This window comes from Oncorhynchus tshawytscha, linkage group LG04 (assembly GCF_018296145.1).
Source record: "Oncorhynchus tshawytscha isolate Ot180627B linkage group LG04, Otsh_v2.0, whole genome shotgun sequence".
In the NCBI taxonomy this organism is placed as follows: Eukaryota; Metazoa; Chordata; class Actinopteri; order Salmoniformes; family Salmonidae; genus Oncorhynchus; species Oncorhynchus tshawytscha.
The window spans coordinates 27527979-27544767 of record NC_056432.1 but is presented as its reverse complement, the minus strand read 5'-3'; positions in this window follow the sequence as shown (position 1 = coordinate 27544767).

Here is a 16789-nt window from a genome sequence, read left to right as displayed (position 1 = left end):
TACCCTTGCATCCGACTCGTCAGATGGTTGTCATTGATTGTACGTACTGTCTTGAGCAAAGTGTGTGTGAGCAGTGTGTGTGTGTTTTAGCAGCATGGTTAAGAGAATGTGAGTGTGTGTGGATCCAGTCTGTTGAAATTTCCAACGACCTTATCTCAAAGACAGAGACACAAAGTGGTGGGACGGTTTACTGCAGATAAAGTGATTAGAGAGCAGAGCAGAATGACAAGGACAGCGACATGGGCCATTCATACAGATAAACAGCCAGCAAGGAAAAAACAAAACACAAAGGGGACAGCAGTCCCTCTAGGAGTGTACGTGTCTTGGGACATGTATAACTCATATTATGTATGTGATTGGTGAATACATTCATAGCATTGTAGATACAATACTAAGGAAAAAGTTATTTCAGATGTTTTTCAGTTATTACAGCTATAAAAAGGTCAAAGCATAGGTGATTAGCTAAGAGACTAAATTAAGTTATTTCGAAATTATTTCAGAAAATACTGAAAATACTGAATGCATACAGGCCAGATGAGCCAGATTTTTCACCGGATGTATAACTTATGAAGCATCCGGTTGGCGTTTCCACATAATAACAAATATGGTGATGAGAGGAAGCCCTATGGCAGGCAAGTGGGAGAAGATAGAGCGAGATGGATTTTGTCCGAATTCCTGCTAATTATCTCATCGATTAAACATTTGATCTCCATACAGTTTTCTGTTTCCCAAACTAGAATATGTACAAAGAGAGTGGACTGCGTTTTGTAGACTTTACCCTTTGCCAAAGTTTTTTTTAAATTGCGTTGTTTAGGAGTGCAAGGGCGAATTGAGCTATTGCACACGCACACTTCAAAGTAGGCGCTCTCTAACGGAAATATGCAAATAAATGCTAGAACGCGCCAATAGGATCTCACTAGCTCTGCCCACCGTAATTCATTTGCTCCCATAGAACGGCACATTGGACACATCATAATACCCGGTAATGGTTCCAATCGTTTTTCCTCCATTTTTGCATCTGGAATTTTAAATCTACTTCACATAAGGTCTGTGTTTTGTGTGACATTTTGATAGCCATGTAATTCTCTCTCGGACAAGGTGTTTTTTTTGTCAATATATTCACCTCAATTTAATCTCAAATTCGAAATACTAATTAGCAACAGAGAAGACCACAGCAAGACTACAAATTCCTGCAGGAAATTCCTGCACTTAAAGCTGTCAGCTACGTTAACCAGCGTGCCCAATCGATTAATTTGCATCCCCTTTCCTCTGTCCAAGCTAGGCCACAGACAACACATTAGCTAGTTATCAGAGTAGTAGATCAAAAAATAATTTTGATAATTGTTTGCACAGTATGTCAACTTGGTGTCCATTTCATACCTTATGTCATGTTTCAAGGATGAGAATAACAACATTAAAAGGGAAGAAGACCACTATAGTGAGAGGCAATTTACCGGTTTGGTCAGGGCCAGCATGACGCAATTTATCCGGTGTCTGTGAGCGTAGCTATTAAGTCTGAGCATTTTAGCAATACAATGTTTTCTATACAAAGAACCACTTATTCAATGACATAATTATTAACCAGATTACCCCTGATACCAGACTTGGATAAGTGGTAACTCGATGAGTGGTAATCCTAGAATGTTGTCATTGAGAATGTTTTATTCAATCTATTGACATTCAAAATGGACTTTGTTTAGACATTCAGCCTGTATTGTAGTTTCATGACCAGAGACAAATCTTCAAAAAGGCAAAGTCTTTATTTATTCAGAGTGCTACATGCATTCCGTTTTGATTTATAGGATCCTTCCCACTATATGATTGATATGTCAAGTGATAAAATCCCAAGTTAACAAAAAACAGTTTATGGAAAAACTGTACTTGTCCTCATGTGAAAATTACAGTTTATGAAATATTCTACACCTGTAATGTCATCAATAAAATAAAACTATTTCTATAGCACATTTCTTACAACAAATACATTTCAAGGTGTTGTCATTGGATGTGGTGTTGTCTGTAAAGTGAGGCACAGATAGATAAAGAGGAGAACATCAAGGCATTCAAAATGGTTACAGGGATGGATGTGCAGGAGTCAGGACTTTGGGTCACATGGTCTGGGATCCTGGAATCACCAGATGGTCTGGTGGGCACTGTAATATTCATGTGTACTGAATGATAATTGGATGCATTTTAATGCCGTATCATACTGGTTAAGACCACCCAGATGGTTAGGTCATGGTCAGTTGATCCTGGTTGGAGATAAGTGAACATGCAAGTTATAGCTAGCTAACAAAGAGCTACGTTAAGAAATATCCTGTAGTACTGCATTTTATTATTTTGTACAAAGTGTGCAAAACAAGACAGGCACCACAACAGTGGTGGAGGTCAAGCGACCGTATGGTGCAAGGGACCTTACCATTGAAGAGGCAGTGAAGTCAAAGGATTTCTATATCCAGAGGGGGTGTCTTACAGTCTTCGTGAAGACCATCCTTCCTGGCACCAGGTTCAAGGGCAGCTCCACATCACTGGAAGGGACACTTTATCCTTCGTTGTGTGGACCACCAAACCCTCCATCACCATCCAGCATGACGACCTTGGGGAGACTCATATTGCTGGACTAGAGGAGCTTTTCAAGGACCACATCCTGGATCAGCATTCGAGTCGCACCTCCTGTCAGTACCTGTTTTCAGGGAAGCCAAAAGGTTCCACATTATTCATACACTAGGCTCCCAGAATGTTATATTACATACAAGTTTGCTCAAAGCAGCCAACTAAAGTACTGTAGTTAATGTAAGTTCAATCACAAAGGCTGGTCTGAGTGCATCTCTCACAGTTTCATTCAGTAGTACAACACAATTAACATAGCATTTCATCATGTGCACAGTATGAATTTACACTTCCGGTCAAAAGTTTTAGAACACCTACCCATTCAAGAGTTTCTTTATTTTTACTATTTTCTACACTATAGAATAACAGTGAAGACATCAACACTATGAAATAACACATATGGAATCATGTAGTAACCAAAAAAGTGTTAAATTAAATTAGATTTTATATTTGAGATTCTTCAAAATAGCCCCCCCCCCCTTTGCCTTGACAGCTTTGCATTCTTGGCATTTTACAGGCTTCACCTGTAAGGAACCCCTTCACCTGTAAGGAACCTCTTGGATCTAGACTTGGCACTCCGGTACCGCTTGCCGTGCGGTAACAGAGAAAACAGTCTAATTTCTAGGGCATTCCTCAGACACCGCCTGGTATAGAGGTCCTGGATGGCAGGAAGCTTGGCCCCGGTGATTTACTGGACCGTACGCACAACTCTCTGTAGTGCCTTGCAGACGGAGGCCGAGCAGTTGCCATACCAGGCAGTGATGCAACCCATCAGGATGCTTTTGATGGTGCAGCTGTAAAACCTTTTGAGGATCTGAGGACGCATGCCAAATCTTTTCAGTCTCCTGAGGGGGAATAGGTTGCTGAGATCTTGGTTGAAAACAGCAGAAGTGTATTTGGAGAGAAAGTTGGTTAGGATGAGGGTGCCCGTTTCTACAGATTTGGGGTTGGACGTGGTGGGTTCATTGATCATTTGTGTGAGATTGAGGGCATCAAGCTTAGATTGTAGGATGGCTGGGGTGTTAAGCATGTCACAGTTTAGGTCACCTAGCAGCACGAGCTCTGAAGATAGATGGGGGGCAATCAATTCACATATAGTGTCCAGGGCAGAGGGTGGTCTATAGCAAGAGGCAACGGTGAGAGACTTTCTGGAAAGGTGTATTTTTAAAAGTAGAAGCTCGAATTGTTTGGGTACAGACCTGGATAGTAAAACAGAACTCTGCAGTAGATCACAACTCCGCCCCCTTTTGTAGTTCCATCTTTTCGGAAAATGTTATAGTTAGGGATGGAAATTTCAGGGTTTTTGGTGGTCTTCCAAAGCCAGGATTCAGACACGGCTAGGACATTCGGGTTGGCAGAGTGTGCTAAAGCAGTCAATAAAACAAACTTAGGGAGTAGGCTTCTAATATTAACATGCATGAAACCAAGGCTTTTACGGTTACAGAAGTCAACAAATGATAGCACCTGGGGAGTAGGAGTGGAGCTAGGCACTGCAGGGCCTGGATTAACCTCTACATCACCAGAGGAACAGAGGAGGAGGAGGATAAGGGTAAGGCTAAAGGCTATCAGGACTGGTCGTCTAGTGTGTTCAGAGCAGAGAGTAAAAGGAGCAGGTTTCTGGGCGTGATAGAATAGATTCAAGGCATAGTGTACAAACAGAGGTATGGTAGGATGTGAGTACATTGTAGGTAAACCTAGGCATTGAGTAATGATGTGAGAGATATTGTCTCTAGAGACGATTAAACCAGGTGATGTCACCGCATATGTGGGAGGTGGAACTAAATGGCAGGTTAAGGCATATTGAGCAGGGCTAGAGGCTCTACAGTGAAATAAGACAATCACTAACCAGGACAGTAATGGACAAGGCATATTGATATTAGGGAGAGGCATGCGTAGCTGGGTGATCAATAGGGGTCCAGTGCATGGTTGGGCTGGCTGGAGACACGGCGATTCAGACAGCTGGCAGGCCGGGGCTAGCAAGCTAGCAGAAGGGCCTTAGAGGGAGGTCTCGACGGAGGAAAGTCCGTTTTGGTCTCAACACCCAATCCTCATGCCTCATTTTACTTCGAGGCTACATACAGACGCCGGTTAGTCAGGCTGATTGAGAAAGTATGTACATGTAGATATGGTTAAAGTGACTATGCATATATGATAAACAGAGGAGCAGTAGCGTAAAAGAGGGGTTGGCGGGTGGTGGGTGGGACACAATGCAGATAGCCCGGATAACCACTGTGCGGGAGCACTGGTTGGTCGGCCCAATTGAGGTAGTAAGTACATGAATGTATAGTTAAAGTAACTATGCATATATGATAAAATAGAGAGTAGCAGCTGCGTAAAAAGAGAGGTTGGGGGAGGCAAATAGTCCGGGTAGCCATTTGGTTACCTATGAGCTTCCGGCGCCGACAGAGATGGCCGCCTCGCTTCGCGTTCCTAGGAAACTATGCAGTTTTTTGTTTTTTTACGTGTTATTTCTTACACTAGTACCCCAGGTCATCTTAGGTTTCATTACATACAGCCGACAAGAACTACTGAATATAAGATCAGCGTCAACTCACCATCAGTACGACCAAGAATATGTTTTTCGCGATGCGGATCCTGAGTTCTGCCTTACAACCAGTGTAACCGAGTGGATCACATGCAGCGACCAAAAAAAAAAACGACTCAGAAAAAGAGGGAAACGAAGCGGTCTTCTGGTCAGACTCCGGAGACGGGCACATCGTGCACCACTCCCCAGCATTCTTCTTGCCAATGTCCAGTCTCTTGACAACAAGGTTGATGAAATCCGAGCAAGGGTAGCATTCCAGAGGGACATCAGAGACTGTAACGTTCTCTGCTTCACGGAAACATGGCTCACTGGAGAGACGCAATCCGAAGCGGTGCAGCCAGCGGGTTTCTCCACGCATCGCGCCGACAGAAACAAACATCTCTCTGGTAAGAAGACGGGCGGGGGCGTATGCCTTATGGCCAACGTGACATGGTGTGATGAAGGAAACATACAGGAACTCAAATCCTTCTGTTCACCTGATTTAGAATTCCTCACAATCAAATGTAGACCGCATTATCTACCAAGAGAATTCTCTTCGATTATAATCACAGCCGTATATATCCCCCCCAAGCAGACACATCGATGGCTCTGAACGAACTTTATTTAACTCTCTGCAAACTGGAAACGATTTATCCGGAGGCTGCATTCATTGTAGCTGGGGATTTTAACAAGGCTAATCTGAAAACAAGACTCCCTAAATTTTATCAGCATATTGATTGCGCAACCAGGGGTGGAAAGACCCTGGATCATTGTTACTCTAACTTCCGCGACGCATATAAGGCCCTGCCCCGCCCCCTTTCGGAAAAGCTGACCACGACTCCATTTTGTTGATCCCTGCCTACAGACAGAAACTAAAACAAGAAGCTCCCACGCTGAGGTCTGTCCAACGCTGGTCCGACCAAGCTGACTCCACACTCCAAGACTGCTTCCATCACGTGGACTGGGAGATGTTTCGTATTGCGTCAGACAACAACATTGACGAATACGCTGATACGGTGTGCGAGTTCATTAGAACGTGCGTTGAAGATGTCGTTCCCATAGCAACGATTAAAACATTCCCTAACCAGAAACCGTGGATTGATGGCAGCATTCGTGTGAAACTGAAGGCACGAACCACTGCTTTTAATCAGGGCAAGGTGTCTGGTAACATGACTGAATACAAACAGTGCAGCTATTCCCTCCGCAAGGCTATCAAACAAGCTAAGCGCCAGTACAGAGACAAAGTAGAATCTCAATTCAACGGCTCAGACACAAGAGGTATGTGGCAGGGTCTACAATCAATCACGGACTACAGGAAGAAACCCAGCCCAGTCACGGACCAGGATGTCTTGCTCCCAGGCAGACTAAATAACTTTTTTGCCCGCTTTGAGGACAATACAGTGCCACTGACACGGCCTGCAACGGAATCATGCGGTCTCTCCTTCACTGCAGCCGAAGTGAGTAAGACATTTAAACGTGTTAACCCTCGCAAGGCTGCAGGCCCAGACGGCATCCCCAGCCGCGCCCTCAGAGCATGCGCAGACCAGCTGGCCGGTGTGTTTACGGACATATTCAACCAATCCCTATACCAGTCTGCTGTTCCCACATGCTTCAAGAGGGCCACCATTGTTCCTGTTCCCAAGAAAGCTAAGGTAACTGAGCTAAACGACTACCGCCCGTAGCACTCACATCCGTCATCATGAAGTGCTTTGAGAGACTAGTCAAGGACCATATCACCTCCACCCTACCTGACACCCTTGACCCACTCCAATTTGCTTACCGCCCAAATAGGTCCACAGACGATGCAATCTCAACCACACTGCACACTGCCCTAACCCATCTGGACAAGAGGAATACCTATGTGAGAATGCTGTTCATCGACTACAGCTCGGCATTCAACACCATAGTACCCTCCAAGCTCGTCATCAAGCTCGAGACCCTGGGTCTCGACCCCGCCCTGTGCAACTGGGTACTGGACTTCCTGACGGGCCGCCCCCAGGTGGTGAGGGTAGGCAACAACATCTCCTCCCCGCTGATCCTCAACACTGGGGCCCCACAAGGGTGCGTTCTGAGCCCCCTCCTGTACTCCCTGTTCACCCACGACTGCGTGGCCATGCACGCCTCCAACTCAATCATCAAGTTTGCGGACGACACAACAGTGGTAGGCTTGATTACCAACAACGACGAGACGGCCTACAGGGAGGAGGTGAGGGCCCTCGGAGTGTGGTGTCAGGAAAATAACCTCACACTCAACGTCAACAAAACTAAGGAGATGATTGTGGACTTCAGGAAACAGCAGAGGGAACACCCCCATCCACATCGATGGAACAGTAGTGGAGAGGGTAGCAAGTTTTAAGTTCCTCGGCATACACATCACAGACAAACTGAATTGGTCCACTCACACAGACAGCATCGTGAGGAAGGCGCAGCAGCGCCTCTTCAACCTCAGGAGGCTGAAGAAATTCGGCTTGTCACCAAAAGCACTCACAAACTTCTACAGATGCACAATCGAGAGCATCCTGGCGGGCTGTATCACCGCCTGGTATGGCAACTGCACCGCCCTCAACCGTAAGGCTCTCCAGAGGGTAGTGAGGTCTGCACAACGCATCACCGGGGGCAAACTACCTGCCCTCCAGGACACCTACACCACCCGATGCTACAGGAAGGCCATAAAGATCATCAAGGACATCAACCACCCGAGCCACTGCCTGTTCACCCCGCTGTCATCCAGAAGGCGAGGTCAGTACAGGTGCATCAAAGCTGGGACCGAGAGACTGAAAAACAGCTTCTATCTCAAGGCCATCAGACTGTTAAACAGCCACCACTAACATTGAGTGGCTACTGCCAACACACTGTCAATGACACTGACTCTACTCCAGCCACTTTAATCATGGGAATTGATGGGAAATTATGTAAATATATCACTAGCCACTTTAAACAATGCTACCTTATATAATGTTACTTACCCTACATTGTTCATCTCATATGCATACGTTGATACTGTACTCTATATCATCGACTGCATCCTTATGTAATACATGTATCACTAGCCACTTTAACTATGCCACTTGGTTTACATACTTATCTCATATGTATATACTGTACTCGATATCATCTACTGTATCTTGCCTATGCTGCTCTGTACCATCACTCATTCATATATCCTTATGTACATATTCTTTATCCCCTTACACTGTGTATAAGACAGTAGTTTTTTTTGGGAATTGTTAGTTAGATTACTTGCTCGTTATTACTGCATTGTCGGAACTAGAAGCACAAGCATTTCGCTACACTCGCATTAACATCTGCTAACCATGTGTATGTGACAAATAAAATTTGATTTGATTTGATTTGATTTATTCAGGAGTCTTATGGCTTGGGGGTAAAAACTGTTGAGAAGCCTTTTTGTCCTAGACTTGGCACTCCGGTACCGCTTGCCATGCGGTAGTAGAGAGAACAGTCTATGACTGGGGTCTTTGACAATTTTTAGGGCCTTCCTCTGACACCGCCTGGTGTAGAGGTCCTGGAAGGCAGGCAGCTTAGCCCCAGTGATGTACTGGACCGTACGCACTACCCTCTGTAGTGCCTGTAGTGTCAGAGGCCGCATTACCAGGCAGTAATGCAACCAGTCAGGATGCTCTCGATGTTGCAGCTGTAGAACCTTTTGGGGATCTCAGGACCCATGCCAAATCGTTTTAATTTCCTGAGGGGGAATAGGCTTTGTCGTGCCCTCTTCACGACTGTCTTGGTGTGTTTGGACCATTCTAGTTTGTTGTTGATGTGGACACCAAGGAACTTGAAGCTCTCAACCTGCTCCACTACAGCCCCGTCGATGAGAATGGGGGCGTGCTCGGTCCTCCCTTTCCTGTAGTCCACAATAATCTCCTTAGTCTTGGTTACGTTGAGGGATAGATTGTTATTCTGGCACCACCTGGCCAGGTCTCTGAATTCCTTCCTATAGGCTGTCTCGTCATTGTCGGTGATCAGGCCTATCACTGTTGTGTCGTCTGCAAACTTAATGATGGTGTTGGAGTCGTGCCTGGCCATGCAGTCGTGGGTGAACAGGGAGTACAGGAGGGGACTGAGCACACACCCCTGGGGAGCTCCAGTGTTGAGGATCAGCATGGCAGATGTGTTGCTACCTACCCTCACCACCTGGGGGCGGCCCGTCAAGAAGTCCAGGATCCAGTTGCAGAGGAAGGTGTTTAGTCCCAGGATCCTTAGCTTAGTGATGAGCTTTGAGGGTACTATGGTGTTGAACGCTGAGCTGTAGTCAATGAATAGCATTCTCACATAAGTGTTCCTTTTGTCCAGGTGGGAAAGGGCAATGTGGAGTGCAATAGAGATTGCATCATCTGTGGATCTGTTTGGGCAGTATGCAAATTGGAGTGGGTCTAGGGTTTCTGAGAAAATGGTGTTGATGTGAGCCATTACCAACCTTTCAAAGCACTTCATGGCTCCAGACGTGAGTGCTACGGGTCTGTAGTCATTTAGGCAGGTTGCCTTTGTGTTCTTGGGCACAGGGACTATGGTGGTCTGCTTGAAACATGTTGGTATTACAGACTTAAATCAGGGACATGTTGAAAATGTGATTACTCAGAACTGCGATTATTCACCTCAGATTAGACAAAGCGTATTTCTACAAGGCGTTGGATGGGAGGGATATACTACAGACACCTGACCAGGCCCAGATCATTCGCTGGAGAAAGAAACTGAGATTTCACGGAAAAAGATCAAGGTGCCTTGTGAGGATCAGGCGACGAGTGGCTAAACTGCCTTTGCCTTCCGTCCTGCTAGCTACCGTTCAATCGCTGGAAAATAAATGGGGCGAACTGAAAGCACGTATATCCTACCAACAGGATATTAAAAACTGTAATATCTTATGTTTCACCGAGTCGTGGTTGAACGACAAAATACAGCTGGTGGTTATACACTATCGGCAGGATAGAACAGCAGCCTCTGGTAAGACACGAGGTGGGGGCTATGCATATATGTAAACAACAACTGGTGCACGATATCTGAGGAAGTCTCAAGGTTTTGAGTATCTCTAGACCACACTATCTAGCTGTAGACCACACTATCTACCTAGAGAGTTTGCCAGTATATCTTTATCTACATACCACCACAGGCTGAGGCTGGCACTAAAACCGCACTCAATGAGCTGTATACTGCCATAAGCAAACAGGAAAACGCTCATCCAGAGGCGGTGCTCCTAGTGGCTGGGGACTTCAGTACAGGGAAACTTAAATCAGTTTTACCTAATTTCTATCAGCATATTAAATGCGCAACCAGAGAGAAAAGAAAATCAAGACCACCTTTACTCCACACACAGGTACATGTATAAAGCTCTCCCTTGCCCTCCATTTGACAAATCTGACCATAAGAATATCCTCCTGATTCCTGCTTACAAGCAAAAATTAAAGCAGGAAGCACCAGTGACTCGGTCTATAAAAAAGTGGTCAGATGAAGCAGATGCTAAACTACAGGCTTGTTTTGCTAGCACAGACTGGAATATGTTCTGGGATTCTTCCGATGGCATTGAGGAGTACACCACATCAATAAGTACGTCAAAGCCGTCATCCCCACAGTGACTGTACGTACATACCCCAACCAGAAGCCATGGATTACAGGCAACATTCCCACTGAGCTAAAGGGTAGAGCTGACACTTTCAAGGAGCGGGACTCTTACAAGAAATCCCGCTATGCCCTCCAACAAATGATCAAACAGGCAACTCCAATTTTCATAACGCACCATCTGATCCACAGATGATGCAATCTCTATTGCACTCCACACTGCCCTTTCCCACCTGGACAAATGGAACACCTGTGTGAGAATGCTATTCATTGACTACAGCTCAACGTTCAACACCATAGTGCCCTCAAAGCTCATCACGAAGCTAAGGACCCTGGGACTAAATCCCTCCCTCTGCAACTGGATCCTGGACTTCCCCACGGGCCGCCCCCAGGTGAAGGGTAGGTAACAACACATCTGCCACGTTGATCCTCAACATGGGGGCCGATCAGGGGTGCATGCTCAGTTCCCTCCTGTACTCCCTGTTCACTCATGACTGCACGTGTGGTGCAAGGACAACAACCTCAACGTGATCAAGACAAAGGACATGATTGTGGACTACAGGAAAAGCATCCTGATGGTTGCATCACTGCCTGGTATGGCAACTGCTCGGCCTCCGACCGCAAGGCACTACAGAGGGTAGTGTGTATGGCCCAGTACATCACCGGGGCCAAGCTTCCTGCCTGCCAAGCTTCTATACCAGGTGGTGTCAGAGGAAGGCCCTAAAAATTGTCAAAGATTCCAGCCACCCTAGTCATTGACTGTTCTCTCTGCTACCACACGGCAAGCGGTACCGGAGCGCCAAGTCTAGGTCCAAGAGGCTTCTAAACAGCTTCTACTCCAAGCCATAAGACTCCTGAACAGCTAATCAAATGGCTACCCAGACTATTCTCATCCCCGCCCCCATATTTTACACTGCTGCTGCTACTCTGTTATCTATACATAGTCACTTAATATTAACTCTACCTACAGGTACATTTGACCTCAATACTGGTGCCAGTATGCCCTGCTATTGTTATTTACTGCTGCTCTTTAATTATGTTATTATCTCTTACCTTTATTTTTCTTAAATCTGCATTGTTGGTTAATAAGGGCTGGTAAGTAAGCATTTCACAGTAAGGTCTACACCTGTTGTATTCAGCGCATGTGACAAATGACATTTTATTTATGAAGTAGTAGTAAAATCCCAAACAGAAAAATGAATGGTGAAATAACAATTGTAACCATTACTGGGTTTTACCGCTAGGTTATAAAGATAGGACACATACAGTGGTACTCAATTTGGAAAGGACCAGCTCTGGTCTATCTTGGATATAGGCCAACAACTCTAGCAGTGCCCTCATGAGTGCAGGCTGGATTAAGGAGGCTATCCATGAGATGAATTTACAACTATAGTGCCCTCTATTGGTTGTAATGGAACAAAGTTTAAGGTAGACTGATCAGTTCACTTAAGATTGAGCCCTCAGTGATACTCCTTTACATCATTGTCAACAAAAATAGGTTTATCCAATAAACACAGCATTGACCACTTGCATTTTATTTGAGCTCCAGTGTTACATACTGTAGCAGCATAACCACCTCCATTTTAACATTTGCATGGTGTTTTTTCCCCCAAATCTAAAATTGTACTGTAGATGGCACTCTAGTCATATTATCCCAGTTTCCCCCCTTGTTTTGTTGTGTGCAAAAAAAAGCAGCAACAATGTTACATGAACATACCTGGATAAGATTTTAATTTCCCAATCGCCATTGAAATATATAAATCACTTAATGTGGCATACATAGTAATACTTACAACGTACATTGTTGAAATGATCTTACGGTCAAGGTAGACAAGCTAGATAATTAAGCAAGGTTTTTTTCTTTTAAGTATTTTTCCTTACATTTCCAGAGCTGTAATGCAATGTAATATTCTGTGGATATTTTATCAGAAGCTAAAAAAAAAAAAAGTACTTCAGACTGAATCTGTGAACAATATTAGTTAATCAAATGTTTCCAATCTTGAATTATCAACCAACCCATCTATTTCTTAAAAAGAATATCAGTCCTGCTAAACATTTAACAATGTATGAGAGCAGTGTTATTGAAGAGGGGTTAAAAGACCTGGTGAGTGCTTTTTAATGCAATGAATTCCATCAACCTAATGACAAGCATTTAAGCATAAGATTCATACAAATTGAATATAAAAGTCAGAACAGAAATTGCATGTTCTGCATTTGGATAACAGGCAAGATCCACACCAAGCTAAAAAGGCTAGAGCTGCCGCTTCCAAGGAGCAGGACACTAATCTGGACGCTTATAAGAAATCCCGGTATATTCTTGTTACTTAAAAATAATAATAAGAAAATGTTTACTAAATAAACTAAAGTTTACTCAATTTCTTGAACTGCATTGTTGGTAAGCGCTTGTAAGTAAGAATTTCACAGTAAGATCTACACCTGTTGTATTTGGTGCATGTCACAAATAACATTTGATTTGTACAGAATCATACATGAGTCTTGAATTCACTTTTCAAAAATATGAACCAACAATATGCCATAAACTAACATCAAATGAATGAACCTTCAGCTGTCCAATAGTTGTAAAAAAGCTTGAATTTAAATCAACCTAAATGTGTTGCATATGTGTTTACATTTACATAAACAATAGCTGTGATAGTTAGCAAAAACATAAGTGTAATTCTATAAAACACACAGAAAAGGCTCAAATTAAGAGTGACAATTTACATTTAAAAAATGGTAATGTACTGTGCCAACTTCTCTCTACCACTGTTTACCTGGTCGTCCCAGTTTAAACTAAAATATCCCATACCACCAAACACTTCAGCCTCCACAGATACAGTACATTTGGAGAAGAAATTATCATATCGCTACCCTTCATAAAAATGCTGAGGCACCCACAGATACTTTTCAAACATAAGGCAATAAGCCTCAAGACGGCTAAATTACAAGCTTTAATGAAGAAATCCAAAGAAAAAGATGCTAAAGATATTTTGGCTAGAGATTATGCTTGGAATTAAAGGACTGCCAATAAGCAGTCCTTTAATTTATTATTATTTCACAGGTAGGTTCACCGCTAACTTCAAAAATACAGGTTTGCGAGTGGAAGCAAACAATGCATTATCTTTAGGATTTTTTAACAAGGAATTAATTAGCCTACATTTGAGGGACTGTGATCTTTGGAGATCTCATAGAACTTTATACTTCACTGGTGAATGAAAATAAAACAAGCATTTATTTAAAAACAAACAAATCTCGCAGCTTTTTGGTTACAGCAATGTGTGGAGAAATGTCTCGTCTTGGAGCAGAAAAACACTGAGCCAAGATGCTGGGAAGAGAGAGCACAGTTCGTGGCTAAATCAAATCAAATCAAATTTATTTATATAGCCCTTCGTACATCAGCTGATATCTCAAAGTGCTGTACAGAAACCCAGCCTAAAACCCCAAACAGCAAGCAATGCAGGTGTAGAAGCACGGTGGCTAGGAAAAACTCCCTAGAAAGGCCAAAACCTAGGAAGAAACCTAGAGAGGAACCAGGCTATGTGGGGTGGCCAGTCCTCTTCTGGCTGTGCCGGAGCGCTAAAATATGCCAGAGAACAAACAGCTCATCTGGTCAACCATTAGTACTAGTCTCACTGTCACAGACAGAATCCAATGCTTAAAGGGCTTGCCTAAAAATATTTTTTAAAAGCTTATTCTCTTAAACATAGAAGATTGTTATACAATTTACACTAACACTCTTGATCATTGTGCGTGATTCCAGTGCATAGGCCTACTACCGTGCTCAAACAAGATGAATATTTGGGCCGTTACGTTGAGGGATTCCAGTACCCTCAGGAAAAGGAGGCCGACTCACTTCACTGTGTGGTTAAAATATATTACTGAAACTAAACTACTGCAGTACAGGTGCATCAAAGCTGGGACCGAGAGACTGAAAAACAGCTTCTATCTCAAGGCCATCAGACTGTTAAACAGCCACCACTAACATTGAGTGGCTACTGCCAACACACTGTCAATGACACTGACTCTACTCCAGCCACTTTAATCATGGGAATTGATGGGAAATTATGTAAATATATCACTAGCCACTTTAAACAATGCTACCTTATATAATGTTACTTACCCTACATTATTCATCTCATATGCATACGTAGATACTGTACTCTATATCATCGACTGCATCCTTATGTAATACATGTATCACTAGCCACTTTAACTATGCCACTTGGTTTACATACTCATCTCATATGTATATACTGTACTCGATATCATCTACTGTATCTTGCCTATGCTGCTCTGTACCATCACTCATTCATATATCCTTATGTACATATTCTTTATCCCCTTACACTGTGTATAAGACAGTAGTTTTTTTTTTTGGAATTGTTAGTTAGATTACTTGTTCGTTATTACTGCATTGTCGGAACTAGAAGCACAAGCATTTCGCTACACTCGCATTAACATCTGCTAACCATGTGTATGTGACAAATAAAATTTGATTTGATTTGATTTGATTTGATTTGCAGTCTTGAGTATGGTAGGTACGGAGTAGAGGTCGACCGATTAATCGGAATGGCCGATTAATTAGGGACGATTTCAAGTTTTCATAACAATCGGAAATCGGTATTTTTGGCCGCCGATTTGCTGATTATTATTATTTATTTTTTACACCTTTATTTAACTAGGCAATTCAGTTTAGAACACATTCTTATTTTCAATGACGGCCTAGGAACAGTGGGTTAACTGCCTTGTTCAGGGGCAGAACGACAGATTTTCACCTTGTCAGCTCGGGGGATTCAATCTTGCAACCTTAACTACTCCAACGCAATAACGATGTTACACTCCACAAGGAGTTACGCGAATGCAGTAAGCCAAGGTAAGTTGCTAGTTAGCATTAAACTTATCATATAATAAACAATCACTAGTTAACTACACATGGTTGATGATATTACTAGATATTATCTAGCGTGTCCTGTGTTGCATATAATCTGACTGAGCATACAAGTATCTAATTATCTGACTGAGCGGTGGTAGGCAGAAGCAGGCACGTAAAACATGAATTCAAACAGCACTTTTGTGCGTTTTGCCAGCAGCTCTTCGTTGTGCGTCAAGCATTGCACTGTTTATGACTTCAAGCCTATCAACTCCCGAGATGAGGCTCCTGTAACCGAAGTGAAATGGCTAGCTAGTTAGCGCGCGCTAATTGTCGTTGTGTTGCTGGTTCGAGCGAGGAGAGGGACGAAAGCTGTACTGTTACACTGGCAATACTAAAGTGCCTATAAGAACATCCAATAGTCAAAGGTTAATGAAATACAAATGGTAGAGGGAAATAGTCCTATAACCTAAAAGTTCTTACCTGGGAATATTGAAGACTCATGTTAAAAGGAACCACCAGCTTTCATATGTTCTCATTTTCTGAGCAAGGAACTGAAACGTTAGCTTTCTTACATGGCACATATTTTACATGGAACATATTGCACTTTTACTTTCTTCTCCAACACTGTTTTTGCATTTTTTAAACCAAATTGAACATGTTTCATTATTTACTTGAGGCTAAATTGATTTTATTGATGTATTATATTAAGTTAAAATAAGTGTTCATTCAGTATTGTTGTAATTGTCATTATTACAAATAAATAAATAAAATCGTCCGATTAATCAGTATCGGCTTTTATGGTCCTCCAATAATCGGCATCAGCGTTGAAAAATCACAATCGGTCGACCTCTAGTACGGAGGCTTGAATGAAGACCAATCTAAAGTGAAAATATCCAACATTTGGGGGTTGAGCCAATTTCTAACACAGAATAGAAAATATCCCTAGTCTTGAAAGGTTCAGCTCAGACTACAGCCACATTGCATGATGACAACCTTCTGACCAAGGAAAAATAACAATATGGTACCATTTCAGTACATCTGGTTTTGACACAGGTGGTTTCTTGCTATGATTGATCAAATCTGGCTTCCAGAGTTAACATTTAAATGACCATTTGAGATTCAAACCACAGAATGATAAGCCCTTTTAATGGCAAACAATGATTATGATCATGGAAATAATGATCAGTCCAATCTATTTCCATTTAGGACCT